Source organism: Triticum urartu, unplaced genomic scaffold (genome assembly GCF_056163025.1).
Source record: "Triticum urartu cultivar PI428250 unplaced genomic scaffold, HENAU_Tu73 scaffold2, whole genome shotgun sequence".
NCBI classification, from domain to species: Eukaryota; Viridiplantae; Streptophyta; class Magnoliopsida; order Poales; family Poaceae; genus Triticum; species Triticum urartu.
The window spans coordinates 6,452,804-6,463,379 of NW_028260368.1; the positions used below are offsets into that span (position 1 = coordinate 6,452,804).

The 10,576-nt window shown below is 32.6% G+C and overlaps 1 non-coding gene across 1 annotated transcript; it reads left to right on the forward strand.

Moving 5' to 3' along the window:
* The first annotated feature begins 797 nt into the window (after nucleotides 1-797).
* On the forward strand, nucleotides 798-877 carry TRNAL-UAG (transfer RNA leucine (anticodon UAG)). The gene has a single exon. It is a non-coding gene; the product is annotated as a tRNA-Leu (tRNA).
* The last annotated feature ends 9,699 nt before the right edge of the window (nucleotides 878-10,576 follow it).

The window sequence follows — 10,576 nt, forward strand, 5'->3', positions numbered from 1 at the left end:
TTTCGAGCGGTAATGAGCATCCAAAACCAAAGGGTTTTTCTGGGCAACAAACAAATAATAAGATTTTGGAATAATATGAATTGACTTATCAAAAAAGAATTCCAATTATTTAATAATTTGGATTCTTCTTTGAATGTACTTTTATGTGTCGAATTACTCGGTACAATATTCTTAGAACAAAAAACCCCTCTTATCTTATATATACAAGAAAAAAAAAGTTTTGTTTGGTATACTGTGTGCTAAGTATTCTTTTCCTATCAATGAACTTTTCATAATTTTCCTAATAGAATCCTCATATTCTATTAGGAAAATTATGAAAAGTGGAGTATTCTTACAATAGGACTTACAACTTCCACCTATCTTCTCCAAAATCATAAGGTTAGTAAATCTTATTAATAAGAGCATAAAGACTTTCATTCTAGAAATTTTTAAAAAATCCAAAAAGCCTTTTCTATTTATCCATTTTATTTTAATTTCATCATTAAATAGAAACCCTTTTGGATTTTTTTCATTGTATTGAAAGAATTTTCAAAATGTAAAGGGGAAATTAATTAGAAAAAATTAGTTCTATAATTGCAAGTTAGAAAAAAGAAGTTCCAACTCTTTCAAGCAGTGTTTGTGTTTCTATTGGGCAAAGCAAGAGTTTATTGTAAAAAAAAAAAATGGAAACGATACTACCAAACGAAGTCTATTTTAATGAAAACTCTAATGTTCCTAAATTTTATGGACTTTCCCAATATCGACGATTCCCAAGATAATAGCTATTATTCTTTTAAGTTACCTATTATTTGAAGTTAGCCGCCATGGTGAAATTGGTAGACACGCTGCTCTTAGGAAGCAGTGCTCAAGCATCTCGGTTCGAATCCGAGTGGCGGCATTCTTGAAAAAGAATACAATAGATTAGAAATCAATTCGAAATTTACAATTTTGTAATGGGACCTTCCCCTTATGCTATTTGCAACTTTAGAACATATACTAACTCATATCTCTTTCTCAACGATTTCAATTGTGATTACGATTCATTTTATAACCTTATTAGTTCGTGAACTTGGAGGATTACGCGATTCGTCAGAAAAAGGAATGATAGTTACTTTTTTCTCTATAACAGGATTCTTAGTTTCTCGTTGGGCTTCCTCGGGACATTTTCCATTAAGTAATTTATATGAGTCATTGATCTTCCTTTCATGGGCCCTGTATATTCTTCATACCATTCCTAAAATACAGAACTCTAAAAATGATTTAAGCACAATAACTACGCCAAGTACTATTTTAACGCAAGGCTTTGCCACATCGGGTCTTTTAACTGAAATGCATCAATCCACGATACTAGTACCTGCTCTACAATCTCAGTGGTTAATGATGCATGTCAGTATGATGTTATTAAGCTATGCAACTCTTTTGTGCGGATCCTTATTATCTGCCGCTATTCTAATCATTAGATTTCGAAATAATTTCCATTTCTTTTCTAAAAAGAAAAAAAATGTTTTAAATAAAACATTTTTCTTTAGTGATATTAAATATTTTTATGCAAAAAGAAGTGCTTTAAAAAGAACCTCTGTCCCTTCATTTCCAAATTATTACAAATATCAATTAACGGAGCGTTTGGATTCTTGGAGTTATCGTGTCATTAGCCTAGGATTTACCCTTTTAACCGTAGGTATTCTTTGTGGAGCAGTATGGGCTAATGAGGCCTGGGGATCCTATTGGAATTGGGATCCTAAGGAAACTTGGGCATTTATTACTTGGACCATATTCGCAATTTATTTACATAGTAGAACAAATCCAAATTGGAAGGGTACGAATTCTGCACTTATAGCTTTGATAGGATTTCTTATAATTTGGATTTGTTATTTTGGTATAAATCTATTAGGAATAGGCTTACATAGTTATGGTTCGTTTACATTAACACCTAAATGATTACATAAAATAAAACCTTCATGAAATGAAGGTTTTTACTTTTATGTTTTATTTGAGAACCCCTTGAACGCCTTATCAAAGGGTTCTCAAAAATTCGAGATAGATCTAATTATACTTTTTTACTTATTTCTGCATTATATACTTTTTTACTTATTTCTGCATTAATAGAGCAGACGAGTAAAAAAAAGCAAACCTATTTAGGATAATAATTGGATAAGAGAGCCTCTACCCTGTCAACGGATAGGGAGAGAACAAAATCTGGATAAATACCAATTCCTATTACTGGTAAAAAGATACAGATTAAAATAAAGAGTTCTCGTGGTCCAGAATCCACAAAATTTGCGTTTGGAACATTAAATAGCTTGTATCCATAGAACATCTGGCGTAACATAGATAATAAATAAATAGGAGTTAATATCATTCCAATTGCCATTACAAAAGTAATTAGTGTTTTTGGCATTAACAGAAATTTTGGACTAGTAATTAGTCCAAAAAATACTACTAATTCTGCGACAAAACCACTCATTCCTGGTAAGGCAAGAGAAGCCATTGAAAAGCTACTAAACATGGTAAAAATTTTAGGCATTGGGATAGATATTCCCCCCAGTTCTTCGAGATAAACAAGACGCATTCTATCAGAAGCGGTTCCTGCCAAGAAAAAAAGTGTAGCACCAATAAATCCATGGGATAATATTTGTAAAATAGCTCCATTGAGTCCAATGTTGGTTATGGAACCAATTCCTATAATTATGAAACCCATGTGAGATACAGAGGAATAAGCTATTCTTTTTTTGAAATTTCGTTGACCAAGAGAAGTTGAAGCTGCATAGATTATTTGGATCGCTCCTATTATTACTAACCAGGGCGAAAATAGATAATGAGCATGAGGTAACAATTCCATGTTGATCCGAATCAATCCATATGCTCCCATCTTTAATAATATTCCCGCTAAAAGCATACATGTACTATAATGTGCTTCCCCATGGGTATCTGGTAACCACGTATGTAGGGGTATAATCGGCAATTTGACAGCATAAGCAATAAGGAAGCCAAAATATAAAAGTATTTCCAAGGTTGCAGGGTATGATTGATTAATTAATCTTTCCAAATCTAATCCTGGTTCGTTGGAACCATATAAGCCCATACCCAGAACTCCGATTAAGAAAAAAATGGAACCGCCTGCAGTATACAAAATAAACTTTGTAGCTGAATATAGACGCCTCTTCCCCCCCCACATGGATAAAAGTAAGTAAACAGGAATTAATTCTAACTCCCACATGATAAAAAAAAGTAAAAGGTCTCGCGAAGAAAATAATCCTATTTGACCACTATACATTGCGAGCATCAGGAAATAGAATAATCGCGAATTCCGTGTAATTGGCCAAGCTGCTAAAGTAGCTAAAGTAGTGATAAATCCTGTCAATAAAATAGATCCTAATGAAAGTCCATCGATTCCCAATCTCCAGTGGAAATCGAAGACATCTATCCATTTATAATCCTCCTTTAATTGGATTAAGGGATCCTCCAGTTGGAAATGATAACAGAACGCATAAGTCATTAGAAGGAATTCTAATAAACAAATAGATATAGTATACCACCTAACGACTTTGTTTCCCTTATGAGGTAAAAAGAAAATTAATGAACCTGCAAATATCGGCAAAACAACAAGTATTGTTAACCAAGGAAAATAACTCATGATAAAGTGATAAAGACAAGATACGTTTTGACCAGAAAAGCCCGTGCTCGATTATTTCGAGCACAGGCTTCTTCGGTAAAGAGGAATCAGACGATTCGAGTGAAGTTTTTTGTAACGTATCAATAAGATAGAGCCATGCTACGTGTTGTTTCAGGCCCTAAATAAACGCGGACACTTAAAAAATCTGTCGGGCAGGCAGATTCACATCTCTTACAACCCACACAATCTTCGGTTCTCGGCGCGGAAGCAATTTGCTTGGCTTTACATCCATCCCAGGGTATCATTTCTAATACATCTGTTGGACAAGCTCGTACACATTGAGTGCATCCTATACATGTATCGTAAATTTTTACGGAATGTGACATTGGATCTATAAATTTTTCTTTTCAACATAAAATTTTTCGATCTGGTAAAAATGAAATTAGTACTATAATGAGTCATATGTATTGTAGACACCAGACGAAGCAATGGTTTATCCAAACTTCAAAAAAAAAAATCTATTTTTTAATCTGTTTGTGAGAAAGCGTGAAGAGAGCCAAGAGACTTTAATTTTGGATTTCAACAATAAATAAGAAATAAGAAAGAATTTTACGAATTGTACAGACGAATTCGAATTAGCCAATAAATTGGCTATCGTCTTTTCAATATAAATTATTGCAATATTCAAATTGCAATATCAATGAATTACAAATACAAAAATTCATTTAAGTGAAAAAGAATACTATGCAATAATCTACTAAAAAAAATGGATATTCTCAAATAATACTAAGAAAATAGTATTGATTTCTATTTATTTTAATATGTGCGCCTTTGTTTAGAGGATTCTATGTCTAATTATTCAAAAGTCTAATTATTCAATAAATTAGATTGATTGATACGAGTGGATTTCCTATTACGATGGATGGAAGAAAGAATGGATAGTCCAATAGCGGCTTCAGCAGCTGCAAGGGCTATAACAAAAATTGCGAAAATATCTCCTTTTAATTGGCGACTATCAAATAGATCAGAAAATGTTACGAGATTTAGATTAATTGAATTCAGTATAAGTTCAAGACATATTAGAGCTCTAACCATGTTTCGGCTTGTGATCAATCCATAGATACCAATCGAAAATAAATAGACACTCAAAAAAAGTACATGCTCAAACATCATTAACTAACTCCTTATCAATCTCGATTCATTTCAATATGAGGGCAAGAATTGAACCGATTCAATTAATTACAATAGAACAATTACACAACAAAAGAAAAAAAAAAAAAAAAAAAAGGAGGTATTTGTTGGCAGTAGATGGATTTTACTAAATCAAAATTGTGATTCTTTAGTTATTTATTTTAGATTTGCAATTCTTATAATTTGTACTTTTTCTAAGTTTTCTTATTGCCGAGCCATAGTAATTGCACCTATTAAAGAAACTAGAAGAATTATGGAAATGAGTTCAAACGGAAGATAAAAATCGGTTGCTAAATGAATTCCAATTTGTTGAACATTATTTATGAGACCCTGTTCTACTATTTGGTTTGATCTTGTAGTCCAAAGAATTCCATACCACGACGTATCTGGGATAGTAGTCATTAGTGAAAAAACAATAGTTATACAAACGAGTGAAGTGAACCCATCTCCAATAGTCCAATAATTCTTATCTTTAGACCATTCTGAGCCATTTACGAACATTACAGCGAATATGATCAAGACATTTATGGCTCCCACATAAATAAGAAGTTGTGCGACAGCTACAAAGTAGGAATTTAATAAAAAATAGAATAAGGATATACAAACAAGAACTAATCCCAGCGAAAAGGCAGAATAAATGGGGTTGGTAAGTAATACTACTCCTAGACCCCCTAGTAGAAGAACAAATCCCCCAAATAGCATAAGAATCTCATGTATTGGTCCAGGTAAATCCATTATGGATAAAAAGAAATTAATAGTATAAAATTTTTCATGAACTGACTAAAACTAAAGGATTCAAGGAAGGAAAAAAGGATTAGGGTATTTTTTTGTGTATAAACTTATAGTTATAAATTATATTATATCACGAAAATCTAGTCTGATTTAAAATAAGAAATAATTTCCAATAAGCAGTAGTTTTTCGTTTTTCTTTATAGTTTAATTTTAAAGTTTAATAAAGAATTATTAGATTTTTATAACAGAAAGACAAAATCAAAGTTTAGTAATCAGTAATCGTTCTTGAATTCGAAGATTTTTCTTTGTTTATTTTACTTTCAGACGAATTCCTAATTGTTTGAATTGTGTAATCTCCCATTATGGAGATTGGTAACCGACTTAAAGCAATTTGATTGTAATTCAATTCATGACGATCATAGGTAGAAAGTTCATATTCTTCAGTCATTGATAAACAGCTTGTTGGACAGTACTCAACACAATTGCCACAAAATATACAAACTCCGAAATCAATACTATAATTAAGCAATTGTTTTCTTTTAATATCCTTTTCAAATCTCCAATCCACAACGGGTAAATCTATCGGACATACGCGAACACATACTTCACAAGCAATACATTTATCAAATTCAAAGTGGATTCGCCCTCGGAAACGCTCTGGTGTAATTGATTTTTCATAAGGGTAGTGAATCGTTATAGGTAAACGATTTGTGTGGGATAAGGTAGTTATGAAACTTTGACCTATGTACCTTGTAGCACGTATTGTTTGTTGACCATAACTCATGAACCCAGTTACCATAGGGAACATATTCATTCTAAATATCTATGAAAAAGATATGTTTCTTTCTCTTGTTTGAGAGAGCTTTTGTGTTGAAAATATTCTTACTATTATTGTATTATCTTATTTATAGTGAAACAAGTTGAGAAGAGGTTGTTAATAAGAGATTGCCCAGGGAAATAGGTAAAAGAAATTTCCATCCAAGATTTAATAACTGATCCATTCTCATCCTCGGTAAAGTCCATCTTATTGTGATAGAAATGAAGAGAAATAAATAAGCTTTAGTTAATGTAATAAATATACCCATTGTCATTTCCAAAATTCCAACTGCTTTATTCATTTGGAAAAAATCAAAAAAGGATATATAGGGAATAGATAAATTCCACCCGCCCAAGTAGAGAACTGTTACAAATAAAGAAGAAACTAATAAATTTAGGTAAGAAACAAGATAAAATAAACCATATTTGATACCGGAATATTCAGTTTGGTAACCTGCTACTAATTCTTCCTCCGCTTCTGGTAAATCAAAGGGTAATCTTTCACATTCTGCCAAAGAAGAAATTAAAAAAACCAGAAAACCTATAGGCTGACGCCAAATATTCCATCCAAAAAAACCGTATTTTGACTGTGCTTCAACTATATCAACTGTACTTGAACTGTTAGATAATCATAGTCGGTGATAACATCACAGTTCCCACCGCTATTTCAAAACCGTACATGAAACCTTAGCTTCATACGGCTTCTCTATGATCAGAAAAAGGAAAGGACTGTTTTGTTCCTAGCCCCGGGGGCGTAGATAGAATTAGATAAAATAAAATAGATTTGAAAGTCCTAAATTAGACCAAAGGAATTCCGTCTGCTAGAATAAGAAAAAGCGCTTCCGAATTGATCTCATCCTTTATAATATAATGAAAATTTTTCTTTGTTCAGTAATAACTTAATCTTGGAATAAAACACTTGTTACTTGTTATAGGAATTCAATTAATAAATGGAAAGAGTTGGGTATTAGTTCATGAGCAATTCTGCATGAATATGGATAGAGGAAGGAAATAATGAAAATTTTTTCTAGTGCACTCCATATCTTTTTTACTATTCTTCTTTCCCCAGGGAGGGGGTATTTAAAAAGAAAAAATGGATAAAGGGTTAATTCGTTCTTGATAGCCATTTCCTTAACAAGTGAATGGGAACATACTCTGGATCGGAATCCGAAGAAAGTACTACTTGATAATTTCTACAAATTGCAAGTCCTTATTATGATTCCTTTTATGGGCAAAAATCTCTAATGTTTTAGATTTTCCATGTACTAATCCTTTATGTACTTTAGTGTTCCTAACCCTTCACTAACTTTTGGTGGATTCTTCTTATGGATTATTAAGTTATAGTAATAACTAGGAGTATTCTAGTAATGGAATTCCATATCGTGAATCCTTTATTCTTGGCCGCTTCAAGATATGATGACTAATTAAAAAATATCAACCTTGGGATAAAGAGTTTACACTGCTTATGTTTACTTCCACTTTTTTCTTGTACGTAGGAAATGAGATTTTTTCTTTTTACTACAAATTTATAAGCTGTTTTGTTTCACTCATATAGCTATCTAGTTTAACTTACCAACCCAAATACTAAATAAGAAAAGGAATATAAATAGTTAATGGATTTTATAGGAAAAAGATCTATTTTAACGAATCACACGTAGAGATATTGCTAGCACACAAAAAGTTAATGGTATTTCATAACTAATGGATTGAGCAGCAGCTCGTAGACCGCCTGAAAAAGAATATTTATTATTTGAGCTATATCCTGCCATAAGAAGACCAATAGGAGCTATACTTGAAATGGCAATCCATAAAAAAACACCAATACTAAGATCGGCTAAAACAAAATGATATCCCAAAGGGATAACTAAAAAACTTAATAAAACTGATATGACTGCTATAGAGGGTCCAATGCTAAATAAAGAAATATCTCCTCGGGATGGCAGAATATCTTCTTTAAAAAGTAGCTTAGTCCCATCTGCTATAGCTTGAAGCAGGCCCAGGGGGCCAGCATATTCAGGACCAATACGTTGTTGTATCGACGCAGATATTTCTCTTTCTAACCACACAATTACGAGTACCTCTATTGTTATTCCCAAAAGGAGGGTCAAAATGGGTAGAATCGATATCAGTCCATAGACTTCTTTTAATAATTCCAATTTCGAAAAAGAATTGATAGTTTCTACCTCTACCCTATCTATTATCATTTCAACGATCAACTTCCCCCATAATGATATCTATACTACCTAATATCGTCATGATATCAGCCAATTTCATTTTTTTAACTAGCTGAGGAAGAATTTGCAAATTAATAAACCCGGGTGGACGGATTTTCCATCTCCAGGGGAAAAGGCTATCATCTCCTACTAGATAAATCCCTAATTCACCTTTTGGGGCTTCTACTCTTACATAAAGCTCTTGTCTTGACAATTCAAAATTGGGCGAAGGTTTTTTACCAAGAAATTTATACTCAAAATCATTCCATTCAGAATTATTTTCTTTCTTAAAGCGTCGGACTTCTAAATTTTCATAAGGTCCTCCAGGAATTTTTTCTACAGCTTGTTGAATTATTTTGATGGATTCCCTCATTTCACCAATTCGTACTAAATAGCGAGCTAACGAATCCCCTTCTTTTTGCCATTGGACTTTCCAATCAAATTGGTTGTAAGACTCATAAGGATCTACTTTACGAAGATCCCATTGTATTCCAGAAGCTCGTAACATCGGTCCCGATAAGCCCCAATTTACTGCTTCTTCTCCGCTAATAAAACCTACTCCTTCAACTCGCTCTAAAAAAATTGGATTCTGTGTAATAAGTTGTTGATATTCAACAACTCCGCGTAAAAAATAATCACAGAAATCTAAACATTTATCGATCCATCCATAAGGTAGATCGGCGGCTACTCCTCCGATGCGAAAGTAATTGTGCATCATTCGCATACCTGTAGCAGCTTCAAATAGATCATATATTAATTCTCTCTCTCTAAAAATATAGAAAAAAGGAGTCTGTGCGCCGAGATCCGCCATAAAAGGTCCAAGCCATAGCAAGTGAGAAGCTATCCGGCTTAATTCTAACATAATTACCCTAATATAGCTGGCTCTTTGTGGTATTTGAATATTCTCCAAGAATTCTGGTGCATTTACTGTTATTGCTTCTGTAAACATAGTAGCTAAATAATCCCACCTTGTTACATAAGGTAAGTATTGTATAATAGTTCGGTTTTCCGCGATTTTTTCCATTCCTCTGTGTAAATACCCTAATATGGGTTCACAATCAATAACATCCTCACCATCGAGAGTAACGATCAGTCGAAGAACACCATGCATTGATGGGTGTTGAGGGCCCATATTGACTATCATGAGATCTTTTCTTGTAAGCGGTAGACTCATATCCTTTCTTCCTTAATTCATTATTCCATGAAAATGGATTATTCCATGAATTCCTCAAAGCGAGGCTCATCAAAATGAAAAATCTAAGACTACTATAAGACTACTAAAAAAATAATAAAACAAGAAAAAAATTTGAACGATTAAATTACTGCTCCCGAATATTCAACTGACCGATTAATTTCTTATAACGTACTCTATTTTTCTTTGCCAAATAAGCCAGCAAACGTCGACGTTTTCCCAAAAGTCTTCGTAGACCTCTTTCCGATGAAAAATCTTTTTTGTGTAATTCCAAATGTGAAGCAAGTCTCCGTATCTTATTGGTGAAACTGAATACTTGAAATTCAACAGAACCCCTGTTTTCTTCTTTTTCTTCTTTAACCATAAATCCAAAAATTTTTCTACCTCCTTTCTTTTTCATGTATTTTTCTGATCAGGAAAAATACAAAATTATGTCAGTTATTTTGAAGTTATTCTAATCTCGTACACACACAAATTTGCAATTATTCATCTACTACTGGAATTTGGATTTATTTTATCGATGCAAATTGGATTTGGATAGAAGGGTACATTCTTTCTAATATTTTAGATAGAAGAAATGTTTCTTCTATCTAAAATATTAGAAAGAATTTTGCTGATTTATTTATTGCTATATGCAATTTATGGAATTGATACACCATTTAATTGATATCATTTAGCAAAATGAAACACAGCATATGCATCCATCTTTTGGCTCGAGAATTTCACGGGATAGAGATATGGTATAAGAAATAGACTATTAAGTAACTCTAAATGAATTGTGGATACATCTGTATCCTTAACATACTGAAACGATTGTCATTATTCGTATCAAACCAATAG